Below are 20,641 nucleotides of genomic sequence, written 5' to 3'. Positions count from 1 at the left end.
CTTTATTCAGGGGCGCGCCCCTGTTTAAGGCTTTATTCAGGGGCGCGCCCCTGTTTAAGGCTTTATTCAGGGGCGCGCCTCTGTTTAAGGCTTTATTCAGGGGCGCGCCCTTGTTTAAGGCTTTATTCAGGGGCGCGCCCCTGTTTTAAGGCTTTATCAGGGCGCGCCCCTGTTTAAGGCTTTATTCAGGGGCGCGCCCCTGTTTTAGGCTTTATTCAGTGTAAGCTTTTAACCAAGGAAACACTTTTGAGATTTTCTTGCTTGATGCAAGGGTCAGCTCCTATATATGTAGACAACCCTGTTTATTGTTATGCATTTTATTTCTTTGGATTCAGAAAGTGAGATGAACATTTACCCACATTTACCTACATATACCAAAATTTACCTGGTAAATATGTGTTATATGCGGGTAAATATTGAACATCATATTTACCAAGGATTTACACATTTAGGGTAAATTGGGTAAATCCCACTTTTCGTGCAGTGGTCACAGATCTTCTTGTACTGCACAGGCCGGATTCCTGAGGAGAAGTAGGCGTGAGCCATCCTACGAAAAAACAAAAGAGTAATGAGATTAGCTGCAGTATAGTTGATTGAATACAAGCTGTTTATGTACCATATGCTTACACAATAGCACTTTGAGAAACAAGCTACAAGGAAGATTGAAAAAAAAAAGCCACAGTATAAGCGGTAAATAGCTGTTGTGGGCCGAAACCAGGCGACCTTTGTTATGACCAGCGTGGCGGCTGTGTGCTAATCTGTTTATGATCTCAAATGTACTCCGAAAGTCTATTCAAGTCAATCGCCGGAAATCTTTCTTTTGTTCATGTTGTCATCCTTTAATTTGTTTATAACTTGTCACTTGTCTACGATAATGCAGACACCAAGGTTGGAAGCTTTGAAGGAAAAGAATATATACGACATTCGGCAGTTTTACTTTGCGGCCGCAATTTTCGTTTCTACATGTCGACCTTTATATAATTTCTAAGTGACCACTCTTTGAAAACTTTTGCGAGTGCTCTTCGTGAAAGCCAGAGAATACGGCAAAGAATGATTCAAACTGTTTTCTATAATTTTGTACATGTAATTGCGCCTCCTTAGGAAATAAGTTGGACTTTATAGGCTTATGATGTACTTTTTCTGGTTGTATATCGCGTGCGACCAAAAGAGTGCCGGGCTTACATGAACTTCCATACGAAGTCAGGCTCAGATCACTAAAGCTTCCTACTTTGGTGTACAGAAGACTGAGGGGCGATATGATTAATGTCTACAAATACACCCATGGCCTGTATGATACTAAATGTCCCATACCTACTGTATCGGATAAAAGAACAAGAGGGCACCAGCTGAAACTAAGCAGGATGCCAGCAAAAACAAACACAAGACTTTATTTTTTCACCATAAGAACAGTATGCTGGTGGAATAGTCTACCGGAAGAAGTGATTACAGCTCCCAGCGTGAACTGTTTCAAAACCAGATTTGATAAACATATGAGACTACACCATGTAGTATACAACTACAGAGCCCTGGATCATCCCATGCGACCTGAGATGACTGTCGGCTGAAGCCAAGAGCGGCCCAAACTGGAAGATATTCCTACCTGGCCTGAAGGAATCTACATCTACATCTACATCTACATATCAGTTATGATTGTATCCTGCTTCTTTTACGTTCTACCTACACACCTCTAAGTAAGCCACCCCTCCCGCCCCACATCCCCAGACGACATAAATCCTGTTCTGCTGAGGAGGGTGTAATGCAGGTGAGTCTTATATTGCTTTTAGTTGAAAAGTCATTTTTAAAAAAAAGTACAATAGGAATATCTTACCTGTAGTTTACAATAAACTTCAAGTAGTAGTGCGGTGAGGAGTCCCAGGACACATCGTGCTTCGCGCTGCAACGAAGGGAAACTTTACCGGCGTGGCCGTGCATCTTTACTCCATCCTTCTTCACAGACATCGCCTCTGGACACGACCTTGCATGTTCATGCAGCTGCACGGAGAGGTGGTTGATGGCCGTCTCGGTTGTCAGGAACATTGGCTCATCCTTCGTGGCGGGGCTGGCTGCGGAGAAGCCATTTCTACTCCTGAATGGGAGGCCCGGACCGCCCCAGTCAAGGTCGAGGCGGTGGTCATTCTCGTCGTCATGGGCCTTCAGCCAGGAGGACAGCGCACGTGAAATCACCTCTCTGTACGTTGGCTTCTTCCCGAGGGATTCTCCTATCTTGTTGCATATGGTCTTTAGCTGCATCTTCAGATCCTGCTGTTCCTCCTCGGAGCCGTGTATGGTCAAGTTGTACGGCTTCGAGACGAGCCCCTGGTCCTGTCTCTCTTTCCTCTTCTTATTCCGTGCGCGGATGGCATCCTTCTGCTCAGAGGGCTGAGATTTTCTCTTCTCAGCCCTGGCTCTCTGAGCAAGGACGTCGGCTGCACGCAGCATCGTTCGAAAAAGGTATACAAGACGAAAAGTGTACAAGATTGAAAAACGCGAGGGGTAGCAAGCCGAAATGGCGGGAGAGAGGCAATAAATCACAGAGGTCACGCTGTCACTGGGTGTCTCTTCTTCTTTTTTTTAATTTTCAGATCCACAAAAATATTTCTACTCGTGACATAGTAAATGTAACGTTAGAAAACAACACTGTTGTATTCACATTTTAAAAATGATTATAGATGACAAATCTTGTCTAACAAACAAGGGACATTCCTATCACCACAACAAAACACACGAACCTTACTAAAAGTTACTACGACTTTATGAAGTATCTACTTGCCTCTAGTATTCAAAACATTAATTACTACCCTTTGAATATGCATCTCTTTCATCTTTAGATTTCCAAGTATGTTGATTACGACACATATTCTTTTACGTTTTGATGGGATGACACATTTCGCGCGTTTTTTCCTGTCGCGCCTTCTGAGCGATAATAAGTTCCAGGACTTGTCATGGGTCATGGCAAAGCAAAAACAATGCAGGAAGACCGCAGCAAACGCAAGTCTAAAATAAGGGGAAGTGTGTTTCTAAGAATAAGACGAATCCACAGTTATTTCATAGGAATATATTTACCTTGTTATTTCTATAAAGTGCCGAAACGATGTTTCACGAGTCTAAGATTATCAACAATTTCCACACTTTTCTCTTTCCTTATTCTTCTACATTTTCTTGCCATCTTGAAACTTTCCCGCCAATATTGTTGGTATTTTGCTAGTGCGGGCTTTCTTGTCAGTGCGGACTGTGTGTTTCATTCTCTGGAGACGACGGCCGATGTACAAGATATTTGCTTCCGATTGAATCTGGAGCAAATCGAGTGGATGCGAGGGCTTTTCGCCCACGAAGGATGGGGCTGGCCAGTTGTGAAGTTGCCCCCGAACTTCAGGGGAGAGTTGCATGGAGAGGGGTCGGACACCTCTGATGCCTACACGAGCTCGGAGGAGGAGGGGGAGGAGGGGGAAGACGAAGCCACCACCTCAGGGACAGCTAACACCCGACGTCCCGAGGAACACCCCGAGTCGTCCGATGACAGCGGCCCAGAGGAGGACGAGAGTGCCCGTTCAGACCCACAGCTTCAGCCGCCAAACATCCCATCTGACCCTGCACCAGGCCCTCCCGCCCCCAACACTGACCGCCAACAACAACAAACCGGGGATCGGGAGTGCAGCCACTGTTTCATCCGACCCTGTGTGACGTTGTACCATGCAGAGAGAATTGGCCAGAGACGTGCCCTGCTGTCCAGGCATCGTCCACATTACAAAAACTCCAACACCAGACAAACGAAGTACAGGCGATTCTGGACCAGGATCAAGACGAAGGGTGGCTGGAAAGACGCTCGGTATTTGGCGCGGAAACGGGAGCGGATGGAGGCGGATGGCGTCCAGATCGTGAAGAGGGAAGTCATGCCCGAGTGCGTGACGACCCTCGTACGGGATTGCTATCCCAATCCCTCCAACATGCTCTACATGGGCCATCGTTGGAACTGAAAAAAACCCAGACTCACCTGACATTATCGGATCGATTGACGGAACGGAACGGAACAGGACTATGATTTATGGATTTTGGACATACAGTCTGTATATATATATATATATATATATATATATTGACGACGGCGCGGAACGGACAAGTGTGTAAACTGAACTGAAGTCGAGCTTCTTGGCAAAGAACAACCTGCTCAAGAACAAGAAGGTATGTCCGTGTCGTCTTGATATGAATTGTATCCAAGTTGTTTACAAGTGTACTATATGTTGACTATGTGACGTACAAGAGCAGCATAAAAGTGGATGTGTTGTTCACTTGTATTTTTATTCATCATTTTTATTCATCAATCTTACTCGAAGCATGTTTGCAAGCTCATATATTGTCAACTCCACCCAAAAAGTATCATATAGAACTATTGTATATACAGATACAGCAAGACAATGGCTATTTTTGTTTTACAAATAATACCGATCTATCCAGAAGTCCTGGGTACGAAATGTGCTTGTGCTGCTGACATACAATGGCGGCTGACCAGTGGCGCGCGGCGTTACTAGTTTCCAGTGACTTTTGTCGCTGCCTCTCTGCCCAGAGAATGATTTTCTGTCAGACAGCAAGAGCCACAGAGCCCATTCAGGCCCATTAGAAGCCCGATCCAGGTCAAATCGCCAGATCTGTTTTCTCTAGCTCCAAACACAGCAGGGTAGCCGGCCAGGCATGACCGCCGGGGAGCGCTGGCTGACAACGCCTGTAGCTAATTACGCGACCGGCCGGCTAACATGTCTAACCGGTAAATAGAACATACGTACAAAATATCGTTGTTTTTTTCCATTCTTTCTTCATGGCACTGAGAAATATCGGTGTTTATGTGATGACTAACACTTCAGACGCCTCTCTGATAAAAACTGGCCTGAAGGGCTCGGTCGGTCGTGAGATATTAGCGATGTTCCCGGAGCACTTCCGAGGGTTGCCTTTAGTGATTTCAAACTTCCCACATTGGAAACGCTCGACCAATGAGCGGGCCTCTTATATTATATAGATTCCCCCGGGGTTTAAGTCTATTTCCATTGTAGTTTAAGGCTATATCTTGAAAAAAATGTAGATCCAAGATGATGGATGGTTTAAATATGCATGACGTAAGTGTATGACGTCACTAGTGTTGCTTTGGGCAACATACGATTAATTAGACCTAAATATTCTATCATAAACACTTTTTGTTAAACTTGAGTTGTTTACCACCCCCCCCCCCCCAACAGTCCCAACGATCTTAAAAAAAACAGAGTCTAGACAGGGTTAAAATTCCTGTCCAAACTGGTTATCAGTCTCCTTTGACCATTTTCGTCAATTCCTATCGTGATCACTATTGTCAGGTTTAGTTGTATTTACATGTTTTGAACAATTGTTATATTTTTCAAAGACGAGAGAATCCATGGCCATTGACAGTGTAGTTCTTGGGACACGCAACATCTTACTTAAAGTACTCACTTATTTCACAAGTCTTCCCTTCAGTCCCGTCCGGACACTCGCAGAAGGTGACGGAGTCTCCGAAGCAGGAGGTGCAGTTTCCGCCGTTCTGACACACGTTCTGTCCGCACGGCGTCAGGACTGGAATGAGAGAACAGCTTTCCGAGGTCAGTTTGTAATAAGCGAATTAAAGGTTTGATCCACGCATGCATCCGGAGATACATGCATGGATCTGAGACGTTAAAACGCACGTCTTGTATCAAGGATGAAATGCAAATTGCAAAATACGTATGTTGCTTTAATTACCGTCCTGGCAGATGTAGTTGTGTTGTTCCGAGCACGGTGCTGTGTTGGCGCCGCCCCATCTTCTGCCCAGGAGTACACACAGGTCACAGGGAGACGCCGGCTCGATTGGAGACCACTGCAGGGGACCTGGTGATTCGGAAAATAAATCATGATCAAGATTCAACTTGGTCGATGCATGAAAGTCAAATTGAAACATTTGTCTTCCATACATGTACCTGAGAAAGGAGCCCCATTGCTGTTGAGAAACACCGCCGGTGCTGCTTTGAGCGCGAGCCAGCTGGAGGCTGCGGTGGAAGCCGCGATCGTGTCCGCGAGGAAAGTTTGCTGCCGCCCGTCCTTCACATCCGCCAGGTGTCCGCCCTGGACCTGGCAGGCTCGGGCCGCGTCAGGGTGGGTAGCGGCGATGGAGGAGAATTGGTAACATTCTCCAGCAAAAGCCACTTGGACTTGTTAAAAAGAATGTGAACAGCCTTTGTAATTCATTTGGTTAACATGTAGTTTTTTATTGTCCATAAAAGTGTAAAACTAAGTTGAAAGTAGTTGACTCTAACATTAAAGTAACATGTAAGTATCAACGCCTGCAGTCGCAGCATTTTAACCTTTGTATTACTCTAGCTGCTGGCATCTCAGGCCATGCCAATTTGTAATGAACATATCTTGTCTATACTGTAATATCTTCTTCTTTGTTACAATGAAACAATTCAATACTAACCACGGTCACAGTTGTGTCCTTCCCAGCCGCTCTCACAGGTACAGGTGTAGCCTTCGTCACCAGCAGTACAGTTTCCGTGTGCACATGGCGAGTCATCACATGTAGTAGAGACTGGAAATGGGNCCCAACGATCTTAAAAAAAAACACAGTCTAGACAGGGTTAAAATTCCTGTCCAAACTGGTTATCAGTCTCCTCTGACCATTTTCGTCAAGTCCTATCGTGATCACTATTGTCAGGTTCAGTTGTATTTACATGTTTTGGACAAATGTTATATTTTTCAAAGACGAGAGAATCCATGGCCATTGACAGTGTAGTTGTTGGGACACGCAACATCTTACTTAAAGTACTCACTTATCTCACAAGTCTTCCCTTCAATCCCGTCCGGACACTCGCAGAAGGCGACGGAGTCTCCGAAGCAGGAGGTGCAGTTTCCGCCGTTCTGACACACGTTCTGTTCGCACGGCGTCAGGACTGGAATGAGAGAACAGCTTTCCGAGGTTACTTTGTAATAAGCGAATTAAAGGTTTGATCCACGCATGCATCCGGAGATACAGGATCTGAGTCGTTAAAACGCACGTCTTGTATCAAGGATGAAATGCAAATTGCAAAATACGTATGTTGCTTTAATTACCGTCCTGGCAGATGTAGTTGTGTTGTTCCGAGCACGGTGCTGTGTTGGCGCCGCCCCATCTTCTGCCCAGGAGTACACACAGGTCACAGGGAGACGCCGGCTCGATTGGAGACCACTGCAGGGGACCTGGTGATAATAAAAATAAATCATGATCAAGATTCAACTTGGTCGACGGATGAAAGTCAAATTGAAACATTTGTCTTCCATACATGTACCTGAGAAAGGAGCCCCATTGCTGTTGAGAAACACCGCCGGTGCTGCTTTGAGCGCGAGCCAGCTGGAGGCTCCGGTGGAAGCCGCGATCGTGTCCGCGAGGAAAGTTTGCTGCCGCCCGTCCTTCACATCCACCAGGTGTCCGCCCTGGACCTGGCAGGCTCGGGCCGCGTCAGGGTGGGTAGCGGCGATGGAGGAGAATTGGTAACATTCTCCAGCAAAAGCCACTTGGACTTGTTAAAAAGAATGTGAACAGCCTTTGTAATTCATTTGGTTAACACGAGTTTTTTATTGTCCATAAAAGTGTAAAACTAAGTAGAAAGTAGTTGACTCTAACATCAAAGTAACATGTAAGTATCAACGCCTTCAGTTGAACCATTTTAACCCTTGTAATACTCGAGCTGCTGGCATCTCAGGCCATGTCAATTTGTAATGAACATATCTTGTCTATACTGTAATATCTTCTTCTTCGTTACAATGAAACAATTAAATACTAACCTCGGTCACAGTTGTGTCCTTCCCAGCCGCTCTCACAGGTACAGGTGTAGCCTTCGTTACCAGCAGTACAGTTTCCGTGTGCACACGGCGAGTCATCACATGTAGTAGAGACTGGAAATGGAAGTTTAGCTTATTCAGATTTTTTTTTTCAACTGGCATGTTGCAGATGTGACAATGCAAGATGAAGTCTGTTGCAAGTTACAGTAAAACATTGTCATAACATGTTTATTAAGATGCAATATAACAATTACACATGTCATGAGGCTACATTCAGGTTAAACCTTTTGACGCGGATAATCATCATTTTATTATTGGGTTATTATTAGGTGAGCGAGCTACTCTCTCTCTCTTTGCAGCCAAGGGCTGAATTGTGAGGAGCTTAGAATTATTGGGGCTTGATCGCAAGGGTCTGGAGCGGCTGCCATTCGGCGCTAACTCAGGTGGCGCCCCAAGGTGCGGCCATGTGACTGTAAGAATTGAATCACTCACACCGGAAAGGTCCCCTACTCTTTTTGATAAGTACGGTGGGTGGCGTGGGGTGTGGCTTTCCCAACCACGGGACCTCCATTTAACGTCCTATCCGAGGGACCTCCCTAACCGAAGCTGGGTACTCATTTTTACCCGAGTGAAGTGAGGAAAGTCGTGTAAAGTGCCTTTCCCAAGGGCACAAGATCTGTGACAAGGTGGGTTTTGAACCCGCGACCTCACATCATTAAGTTAGCTTTAGAACCTACGTTATATATTCAGTATTAGATTTTTTTATTTATTTATTGAGATTTACAGAGAAAACCTGATAGGAGTCATGCAACAGGATAGAATCCTTTAACAAGACCGACCCCTCCATAACAAATAATAACACATGAATATACAAAAAATAAGAATAACATAGAGAATAAGAAATCATGATTGACTAAGTTCGTTAACAGTTAGACCAGGTACAGATATTATAAACGTCGAAATGGGTGGACAGTAGATGTAGGAACGGCTTGATTAAAATGTCTGTCTGATAAATTTGGAGTTAGCCTGAGGCGTCTGATTTCTATTGGGAGGGCATTCCGTATCTGTATCTGTATCGGTATAATCGCCCTTCGGCGTAGCACACCAGCTTCGCATGCACGCGGAGCGGCGGCAGCTAGCTATATCACACCGAACGACTTGTTACGCTCAATATCTGCATTTGATTGCAGTAGTTGTTTAAAGCTTTCTAGTGATGATGCCCCAACTGTGCTTGGTGGCAACGAGTTCCAGTCTACGATAGTTCTGGGGAAATACGAGTTTTTGAATACCTCAATTCTTGGTTCATAACTCTGATATTTGAAGGCATGCACGGTGAGGCACGACTGTTTCTTGTTCTTTTCTGGACTGTTATCAGATACTTAGTGGCTGGTACATCCACCAGTTTATTAGTCATTTTGTACATCATGCACAGTCTGGACATTATACGTCTGTCTTCCATCGACCCCCACTGTAGGTTTCTTTTCATTTCCGTTACACCCCTTTGATAATTTTTCGTGCGAAATCGTGCAGCTTGATTCTGTACCCTTTCCAGTTTATCTTTGTCTTTCTTTGTATATGGATCCCATACTGTCGCGGCATATTCTAGGTTCGGTCTTACAAGCGACGTGTATGCAAGTGATTTTACCCTTGTTGGACATGACCACAGATTGCGCCTAATCACTCCCAATGTTTGTTTGGCCTTCGCAGTGATGTTGTTAACATGCGTGCCCCACTTAAGGCTACCTGTCGATGTAACACCGAGATACGGATTGGTTTTTGTTGTTGCCAAAACTTGACCACAGAACAGATAGCTAGTTATATGTGGGGCTCGCTTGCTTGATATACATAATGTAGCATTTTTCTGAGTTAAACTGCATGAGTCATTTGCTTTGCCATTCTTCCAGTGTGTAAAAGGTGTGAGTCATTCTGTGTAGACAGTTCTACATACAACAGACAGTCATTGGCAAATGATCTCACCTTTGAATCAAGATACAGGAGCATGGAAACCCAATGACCAATGGTTCTCTCAATATATGTATTTTTCCACTACATGTTATACTTACCAAGAAAGTAAGAGGAAAATGTAAAAATGTATAAATGTCTTGTGTAAAGATATCAAGTCTGCAGACTCACCTGCACACAGGGCGTATTTGTTGTTGTAGTTCTTTCCGTGCAAGGGGTAGTTGTGAGTGTCGTAATCCACTCCCCATGCACTGCCATCACCCCAGCCACGGGTGTACACAAAGGTGTCATCAAGGGGCCGGCAGTACGCATAGTACGTGGTTCTACACAGTTGCCTTGAGAGGACCTTGTGGGTAATACAGCTGATGTCGGCATCGTCATACGTGATGCAGCCATAGGCCCAGCCAAAGGCGTGATTGCACCCGCCATGACCGGAGTAGTAGCACGGATACTTCATCCCTGCCGCCTTGCATGTCGCTATTACGTTCAGATCCGTCATGGGTCCGTTCGCAGAAACCTTAAAAAAGGCCCAGGTGTCATGTGTAGCCAGGTACACCCGTTCGCCTAAAGAAGGTAGAAAACTGTTTATAACCAGCTTTTATATCCTTAAAGTTTTATTGCCAGTAGCTGGAAAGGAGAGTAGAGTTTGATAATGAAGAGATCCCCACCCCGAAATGCAGACATGTATAACACTCATAAATCTTTATCCGCCAGGCCAAATTACTTGAGTGTTAAAACAGATCACTTCTGCCTCGTCTACTCGTATCCAGAGCAACACCTGCCTACACCCGGCACAAACGGTGCATGAGACTGTTTGAATATAGCACGGTTCTGGCGCAAAAAGTGTATAGCCTTCGACAAGAAGGCTATGAAGTCGTTTTGGCACTGTTTGGCAGATTATGCACGATAAATTTTGAAGGCATGGTCCGAGGTTCACGATTTTCGGCAGGCAGGATGTCTTAGTGATGGGCATTGTTAAGGCCAAAAATGGACTTCGTGGGGGGTTCTTTCGTGACTGGAGCTGACCTTTTGTCTTTGCGTTTTTTGTTGTACTCCAGATAACTCGGGAATCCTTAAATGGTTGTCTATGATTTTTAGTTGGCAAGTTACCATTGAAAATACAAAGATCAAGTTCGGAAATTGGCCTCGTGGGGGGTTCCCACGTCATTGCCTTTGACCTTTTGTGTTGGTTGTTATTGTTGTTAGCAGGATAATTCGTGAGGCGCAAATGAATGTTCACAATTTTTGTGAGCAAGTTACCGTTGACGATAGGAAGATTAAGTTCTGAAATGGGCGTCGTGGGAGGTCCGTACGTTACTGTAGTGGGCTTTAGGTGATTTTTTGTTAGCTTTTGAGTAGTTGAAGTAGTAGTTAATTTTTTTCTTTTGCGAATAGGTTAAGGGGTTTAGATTAAGGGTTCGAAGTTTGGAGTCCGTAGTAGGTTGTGAGTTAATATATTAGAACAATTTGTCTGCACATCTTTAAGCATAGGTGAATTTTTGTCCTTTTATGTAGTTCAAACTAACAGCATAGTCAGTGTTAAGTAGGTTACGCAAGCACAGCAAGGATCGGGAGTTGTTGAAATAACAGTAATCCTCAAGGGTTCCTTTAACAATCGAAGCTAAAGTGGTCCTATGTTTACTACAGACTGAGACTGTTTGATAGATAGACCCTGTAAAAAGTCATGTGGTGATAATTTGTATCAATTTATTTCCTGCAGATCTTTGCAAGCTACAAGCTGTTTTTAGGTTATACGCCAATTTTTTCCGACAAATGTAATAGCTTGGGCAAAATTTTAACTGTCATGAGCGTCAATAACCTACAAATGACGGAAAACAGATTACCTAAAATTTCGCATTTCCTTGTACCTTTGGGAGACCAAACATATCACAGTTCACTTATAACAAGAGTTCCGAGATCTCATACCTCCATTAAATATGGGCTTGATATGTAAATATAAATTTCTTCTTTAATTTCGCAAATGACCTCTGCATTAACATAATATATGCATCGTGATGTTAACTTTTGATTAACGTAAAGATGTCCCAAGTATGACATTCCCATCATTCACCATTGAGAAATCAAAGATTTTTTGCATTAATTATGCAAATTAGGTCATCATTTGCATAATTAGTATCTGTTGATGTTCCATCTGCTATAGGTTACATACATTACATGTATAAAAGTTCTATAATGTAAAACACTGTAATCATAGAATTTCCTCATTAATTATGCAAATAAAGTCCTCATTTGCATAATTTGCAGTTACTTATGGACATCTCTCTGTCAGATACCTACACACCAAAAATGATGAAAATACGCTGTTCCTATCTGGACTTATTGGCTTTCAAAGACTTCGCCCGAAAGTCCCCTGCAGCTCCTGAACAAGTTGCTAGGGGGACCAAACCCACACCACTTATTCCCTACAGGAAAAGCTATCTGTCACCAAAAATTCAAGACCATAGCATGTTCAGGACCAAATATACAAAAACCGGAAGTTCTGCTGCAGTACCAAGGTCATCCACCAGGAGGCCCATATTTGACATTGACCTTTGTCTTCCTAAGACTTATCAGCATACCAAATATCATCACAATCCATAAAGGCGTTATGAAGTTATGCTGGCTACAAAGTTGCGGAAACACACACAGACACACAGACAGACACACAGACAGACGCCGCCAAAAACAATACATCCATTTTTCATGGAGGTAATAAACAGAATTGTATTGTTGTAATTGTTGTTGTTTGTATTAGTATATCATAGTCGAAAATATCCCTCAGCGACTTTCAAATTCGCATACTGCATTGGCATCAATGAATATAAACGTCCTACAAAATGCTACGTGACTCTGATTTCAGTTATGAAGTCTTATGAACAGTCCATTTCTTCTGTACCCGACATGACCTTTCGCTGGTTCTTGGTCACTAAAACATTACCTCTTTGTTCCACAGACCACCAGCCTTTTAGACTCTTTCAACAGAACACTAAGTCTTGAAGGAACAGACGAAAATGTCCGAGCACACGGGTAAACAACATATATTATATCAAACTAGAGTTCCACGACCTCATGCCTTCGACAAATGATGTTATCCTTTCTGACTGACAAATTATGAATGTTTCACATTGATTATGGAAATTAGATACTCACTTGCAATTATATCTTTTGATCATATTTTCAATCCAATGACAGTCGTATCTTAAACAAAGAGGGCTATTCTAGCATTTCCTCATAAATCATGCAAATAAGGTTCTGATTTGAATAAATTATGATTAATAATTATCACCTTCACTTAACTTGTATGCTAATTGTGGATCCTAATAAAGTCAAAGTCAAACTTCCAAATGCAGCCAGTATGAAATTCCTGTCAGTCACCACTATTGCATTATAATATTTATAGCATTTTTCTCATTATTTATGCAAATTAGGCCTTATTGACACCAAAAATTTGTGACCCCAGTCTGTTTACATCATGAGCTATCAAAACTGCTTGCCTGCCCCAGATAATGTAGAGCTCAAGGATGTGACCCACTTCCACATCTGTGTTTACACAAGGGCAGGAGAGGAACAACACCACTTGCATGTGGAGCTGAGTGAGTGAGTGCTTAAGAACACAGGGTTTATTTACAGTAGCTGGTGTCCTGGGGAACAAGGGGCCTTTGTTTGTTCAAGGATTACAGGCATGACACTGATGAGTTTGTTATAGGGCATCATCCACATGATACCAAGGACTGAAGGAGTCCTTATCAACAGTTATATCCAAAAAGGCAGATTCAGCGCCACTTTCGCCAATTTCACAAGGGTTCTGTTGTTCTAACAAACAGGAAATTTTTTTCCAGCTATCCTTGTGGGCATAAATCAATGTAATCCGCAGAAGGTGGGAACCAAAAAGGTCTACTGCACTATGAATGACATATAAATTTCTCTATTAATCAATCAAATTGGGTCAAAATTTACATAATGAATATCTCTTCCCCTTGATTACATATGCCACCATTTTAATTGTTCTATCATGGAACGTATCAGATTTATAGACTTTTGTCATTATATATGAAAATTAGATCGTGATTTGCATAATCGTCATCTAATTAGGTCAAGCATCACTTAAGCTACCGAGATATCAAAAATAACAACAATCCGTCAACCGGTTCTTGAGCTATCCTACTTCAAACATTTTCAAACAAATGCCTCTGCATTTCCCAAACAAGCTGCTAGGGAGCCCAAACTTACGGCACTTTTGTCTGAGCACTAGAGCTACCTACCATCCAAAAATCATGACCCTAGCACGTCCATATCACGAGATATAAAAACCAGAAGTTTCGCTGCAGTACTTTCTAATTCAATGACGTGGGGACCCCCCACGAAGCCCATATCCGAACTTGACCTTGGTATTGTCAATGGTAACTTGCCAACTAAAAAACATGAACATCCATTTAAAGATTCTCGAGTTATCTTGATGACAAGAAAAAACACAAAAAACAAAGGTCAACTGCAGTGACATAGAAACCCCCACGGGGCCCATCTTTGAACTTGACCTCGGCATTTTCAACGGTAACTTGCCAACTAAAAATAATGAACATCCATTTAAGGATTCTCGAGATATCTTGATGACAAGGAAAAAACACCAAAAACCAAGGTCAACTACAGTGACTTAGGAACCCCCCACGAAGCCCATTTTTAGCCTTGACAATGGCCACCCCTAAATCAACCTGCATGCCAAAAATCGTGAACCTCGGACCTTGCCTTCATGAGTTATCGTGCCTAATCTGCCAAACAGTGCAAAACCGATTTCATAACCTTCTCCGAAGGCATAGCCTTCAGTCGAAGGCAATAACTATGGGTTGTTTTCAAGGGCAAAGGGCAGATCCATGTGACACATCTGGTACACATATGACTGTTTATCACATGGGCACCGTTCAATATAGCATGCGGGGTGGTGGTAATGTACACATGTCTGTGAATGGTACAGTAAACACCTGTATAAATGGATATTTCCCATTTCTGGACTTGCATATATCACACATTCTATATAAACTAACAGCAGTGTCATCCCACCGCACAGTCACACACATAACAACATTTGCTCATTTAGCTGTCATACATTATGTCAAATAATATAACATCCATATCCTGGTATTGTGCAAGGCATTCATAAGATGAAAAAAAATATGGGGCAAGTATTCGGTTTCCAATTACACAAAAGCAAGTCGAAGTAGTGGGAAAGTTACATAGTCAGCAAGTAAAACAGGGTCAGCTCTACATTAATTTCCATATGAGAACGGTCTGAGAGCTTAATTGTCAACTTCATATGTAACTTCGTGAAGAATTTATCAATTCTTTCAATTATGTCCTGCAGGCCCAATCTTAACCTTTAGTCCTGCAGGCCCAATCTTAACCATCAGTCCTGAAGTCCCGGTCCTAACCTTCAGTCCTGCAGGTCAAATCTTAACCTCAGTCCTGAAGTTCCGGTCCTAACCCTTGAGTCCCCCTTAAGTCCTGCAGTCCCGGTCCTATTTATGCTTCAGTCTTGCAGTCCCGGTCTTATTTATGCTTCAGTCTTGCAGTCCCGGTCCTATTTATGCTTCAGTCTTACAGTCCCGTGCCTATTTATGCTTCAGTCTTGCAGTCCCGGTCCTATTTATGCTTCAGTCTTGCAGTCCCGGTCCTATTTATGCTTCAGTCTTGCAGTCCCGGTCTTATTTATGCTTCAGTTTTGCAGTCCCTGTCCTATTTATGCTTCAGTCTTGCAGTCCCGTACCTATTTATGCTTCAGTCTTGCAGTCCCGGTCCTATTTATGCTTCAGTCTTGCAGTCCCGGTCCTATTTTTGCTTCAGTCCTGCAGTCCCGGTCTTATCTATGTTTCAGTCCTGCAGTCCCAGTGCTATTTATCACGGTATTAACTTTTACATACCATCAATAACAACAATAAACATCTATACAAAAAAGTACCATATACAAACAAAAACACCCACCAAATAATAAAGCAATATCAAACAGTCAAAGGCATGAGCCCTACGATCTCTAGTTTACTTATCTATCTATTTATTAGTTCGGCTCACAATAGCCAGGGTTATCCAACTAGTCATAGACTTGACACAACCCCCCCCCCCCAGTTTTATGTACTTTTGCATATCTATACTGTACATACCTGGATGAGCAACCTACTATTCCTAGGCCTCTCCGAAAAAAATGGGCTACTAACACAAACTGTACACCAACCTTGTGCTGAGGCCGGCCAGGCGACTACAGCCACGATCAGCAGCAGTTTCCACATCCTGCCCGTCTGTATATCTGAGCCCGACTGTGGCGCTACTTCTGCAGGATGAAAGTGTTACAATCAGACCCGCGGATACTGAGCGCTGATTGGTGCAGGCCTGGGTATGACGTCGTGAATTCCGTGCCACATCCTGGACTCCTAACTGGCGCATTAACGGTTAATCTGACTCAGTAATCCTGGCATGAAGCAAACCTGGTAACGGGCGGTGTTGTGGGGACGGGTGTGTTGACGCCATAGTAACGACAGTCTGGTTGATGCCAACATTTAGACCTCTAACACGCCCCCAAAATATTCATGTTTTTACCGTTACATCATCATCATCATCATCTTCGCCGCTGTAGTCATCTGTCGACCGTTACATACCACTGCATTTGAGAATGTTGGTCTACCTTTACTACAAATAGGTGTGTCACTATGTGAGCAAAGAAACGTCCTAATAAAAGCACATCATAAGATACGTCAATCGCACAGCGGTGGTGTCCGAATTACCATTGGCCATTGCCTTGTAGTTAATAAGTATAGGTCGTAATACTGCATGCCGTAACCACATACACCACACTTGAGAATAGTAGCGGGTTCGTGTTTTGTGCGCTGTGCGTGTTTTAATCTATGCAAACTCTTCCATTGAAAACTCTTAATCCCCTGCACGAAGACGGAGGCGCTACTTACGGTCAACGCCCTGCAGGCCGATTGACAGGACAGGGTATAAAGGGTGGGATAGCCTAGTATATTGCATCCAGAATAGTGCCTATCTGGTCCAGTGCTTGAATGACTAGTTTGCGTTAGGATCAGACACGATGATTCTGGATAGTCTAAATCGTATTTAGTTGTGTGAACGGCGTATAAAGAACACGGTGTAAGTAATAGATGTACAGTACATGCGGCAATATAAGCACTTAGAAAGAGTAGCGGGTGCGTGTTTTAAACTCTCCAAACTCCTCCATAGAAACCTGCTGATCCGCTGCACGAACCAGACCCGGTAACGGCGATGTTTATAGAGACGGAGGTGCTACTTGGGGTGAATGTCCTGTCAGGCGATTGACATAATTAAAGAGGGTTAGATAGTTTATATCGTATCCAGAACCTGCAAATCTAGTCGTCATGATTATCATCTAGTTCTATGTCTATTTAGTTCTATGCTTACATAGGGTCAAGCTTTGGACTAGGCACGGTTCTGGATAGTCTTCGCGTATCCGAGAATGTTCATTTGCCCCAGGCACTGTTCTGCATACGCCTGGACTTTGATCTTTGGTCACCTGACGTCCACGTCAACGGTTGGGACGGTCCATTCTATTATGACACTTTTCCTGATTTAGCCTACATGTACATGTACTTCAAAATATACCGATGTGTCCACAAATCTAGAATACACACACCATTGTTTACGTCATACAGCCCCTTTTTAAAATCATGTGAAGACAAAATTATCCATACAATTTTCAAACCTGCTTCCAGCAGTCTTCGTTCTAAAGTACAATAATCATCACAACAGGACTAATAGTTTTGAAACTCTATATTTGAATGATTGAATCTGCTATAGTGAAGATCGACAATGATTGTAGATATCTATATATGGTGACATCTGTATGTTACGTTACTGTACTTCTACTAAATTCTGTTTGAATGTACGTGTATGACAACAAAACAAGATTATGATGTTGTGCTAATCATCTAGATATTGAAAATGCATCCATCTAGTAGAAACTCACTGAATTCTACTATTGGAACGGCAGATATAATATAATCCTTATCAGCTGCAGTTATTCATGTAAGAAACGATTTTGTTTTCAATCAGGGGAACAAATTTATCGACAAAAACAGCGTGCGTCAGCATTGTCGTGTTTGGAGTTACATGTTTGTAAATAGACTGCACTGCCATGGCAAAGAACCTTGAATCAGGGTTTAGGTTTATTTTTATACTGCATATTTTCACGTCTAATTAGGACTTGGAAACAAACATCCATCTCAGTCCCTGTACGGCAAAATTACGGTGTATGTTGTGGAAGTATGTGAATTATGTGCAAGAGATAGGAAGGAGTGGAGGGGACTGTTGAGGAAGAGACGAGTTCTGTGCGCAGGCCACTCGGACGACTGACTCTAGGAGACCTCAACAAGTACAAGTAAGTATGTGCATTTTAAAGAAGAATCAACACCTATAACAGAAATTAGAATAAACAGAGTGACAATATTTCACATCACGCTAAAGAGTTGTTGAGCAGTTTACTTAAGAGACATTACACCAGCAAAACTAATCAATCAATATTCAACCAATCACAGTTCAAGTTTCAAACAACACACAAATCCAGTCGGGTCACCCCAAACAAGGCGTTACAGGTAAGTATTACCTCTTCAAAATATCAAACCGGAGACCCGACTGTAAGTTTTGAACCACTGACTCAGCCCCCTACTCTTTTCGATAAGTGTGGCGGGTTCTTTAACGTGTATGGTGTGTGGCTCTCCCAAACACGGAACCTTCATTAAACGCCCAATATGTCCTCTTTAGCATAAATTAAGTAAAATTAGGGAAACATACAATTTGAGCCGGAAAAGAATGACATTTCTTCAAAAAAGCTTGCTGCTTTTATTATTTTTTATTAAGTTGTTCTGTGTTTTTGCTGCCCTGCAGTGGCGTAGTTACTTCCGCATTCATTGCGTTTTGCTGCTGTGTAATGCGTTGCATGAGAAACACCCCCAAATCATACATATACAGGGCACTATATAGATGGTACTGTACGTGTATGTGCAACCCATATATATATATATGGGTCCCGCAGGACAAGGTTGTTAAGAGAAATGAACCGATCAGGATAAGAATTAGTAGAAGGTTGTTAGTGATATTTAAAAAACAAACTTATTCATTGAGCTTTTGTCTTAAAAAGATGTTAAAAATAAAAATATACGCCTGGGGAGCAAAGTTGGATAAGCTCGAAGAATTTTTTTTTTCTTTCTGGCCTGTACATAAAAATCATTTGCGTTACGTTTTTACGACTTTGGATAGACACATACATTTTTAATAAATTGGATTAGTATGAATTTGTTTACCCTTGTCCTGCTTGCATTCCTAGGACAATATTTTTCAATAATTTCATGTCTTAATTAGATCATAGACCCCTGCATTTGCCTTGCAGTGGCATAGTTACTTCCGCATTCGTTGCGTTTCGCTGCGGTGTGATGCGTTGCCAGATCGTATCTATACAAGGTACTGTAAAGATGGTACTGTATAGATGTGCAGAACAACAATTGTTGTGCTCCGCATGACAAGGATTGTGTTAATGAAAAACAACAAAATAAATAAATGTTATCTTGCATTCTACACAATTATATAACATCAATTATTCAATATTTTCTAACATGTTCAAAGCGTACATTTTGTTACATTCTGTACACTTGTTATACATCTCATGTTCTGCGTCTCTGTTCTGCTTTAAGAAAATCAAAACAAAACATTAAAGTTTTTTTTTTAATTCTTAATGGTATGGCCAGCAGAGTGTCCACTTATATTCAACCCTCAAACATCCGAACTTTTTTGTAACGGTAATGACCGAATGTTGTCCAAATGGACTGGATTTGGCTTCTTTCAAATTTATCTTCCTTTTCAAATTTATATTCCTTTTTGCATTATTTCAGTTATTTTTGCACTTATATTGATTAAACATAGAAAGAGGTATATTTTGACATGATTAAGTGTAAGAAATTCCAACTCATTATCATATTATTTATGCACAAATAGGATGAGGCCTGCAGGCACGAAGATGGGGTTGACCTTTGACCTCATATGATTGTCAAAGGTCATAACCTCTGAAAACTTGATGACCTAATTCCTAAGGTTGAGCTTAATTGGCAAACTGCATAATATTAAAGCAATAATGCTTCCTTGAAGACATATTGAGGACATCCGAACAATTTCGTGTGAAGGATATAACTAGGTCCGTTTGGACTCCAGACGGTCTTACATCAAGCCTTCCGCTGTTTTGAGGCGATATCCAAAAAAATAGAAGAACTTGAAGAAAAGGTTTATTGACAAAGTAACGGAATGAATTTCTTTTCGAATCAAAAAAATTTCAAATAGCACATAAAACAAGAGTTCCACGATCTCATACCTTCGCCAAAAGATGTTAACCCTTGCGTGTGACGAATTCTACAATTTTAATCATTGATTTTGTAAATAAGAGCCTCATTTGCATGGATTATATCAGTTGATCATATTCTCCACCCAATGACAGCCTTATCATAACAAAGAGGCTATTATAGCACTTCCTCATAAATTATGCAAATGGTGTCATGATTTGAATAAATTATGTTTATTAATGTTCACCTTCACTTAACTTCCAAATGTAGCAAGTATGAAATTCGGGGTGCAGCAGTTACAACTATGGAATTATAAGAATTTGCCATTAATTATGCAAATTAGGTCCTCATTTACATAATCTATATCCTCAGATGTTTTTCTCGTTCTCAAGTAGATGTCACAACTGTTTCATAGTTCTATTATCGAACAAATCAGATTTATAGAATTTCCTCATTAATTATGCAAATTAGCTCCTGATTTGCATAATTGCCATCTGATTATGTCAAACATCACTTCAACTACCTACATACCAAAAATCACG

The 20,641-nt window shown here is 42.1% G+C and overlaps 2 pseudogenes; both read right to left on the bottom strand.

Moving 5' to 3' along the window:
- LOC109464222 overlaps window positions 1-3,024 on the bottom strand; it is a 10,154-nt pseudogene extending 7,130 nt beyond the window's left edge.
- The window catches only part of LOC109464198, a 34,281-nt pseudogene extending 24,029 nt beyond the window's left edge, over window positions 1-10,252 (bottom strand).
- Window positions 10,253-20,641: the final 10,389 nt, after the last annotated feature.

The sequence above is a fragment of the Branchiostoma belcheri genome, unplaced genomic scaffold (genome assembly GCF_001625305.1).
Source record: "Branchiostoma belcheri isolate BF01 breed outbred unplaced genomic scaffold, Haploidv18h27 scaffold134, whole genome shotgun sequence".
Lineage (NCBI taxonomy): Eukaryota > Metazoa > Chordata > Leptocardii > Amphioxiformes > Branchiostomatidae > Branchiostoma > Branchiostoma belcheri.
Note: the sequence above shows the minus strand (reverse complement) of the source record. Positions and strands in the feature narration are given on the sequence as shown.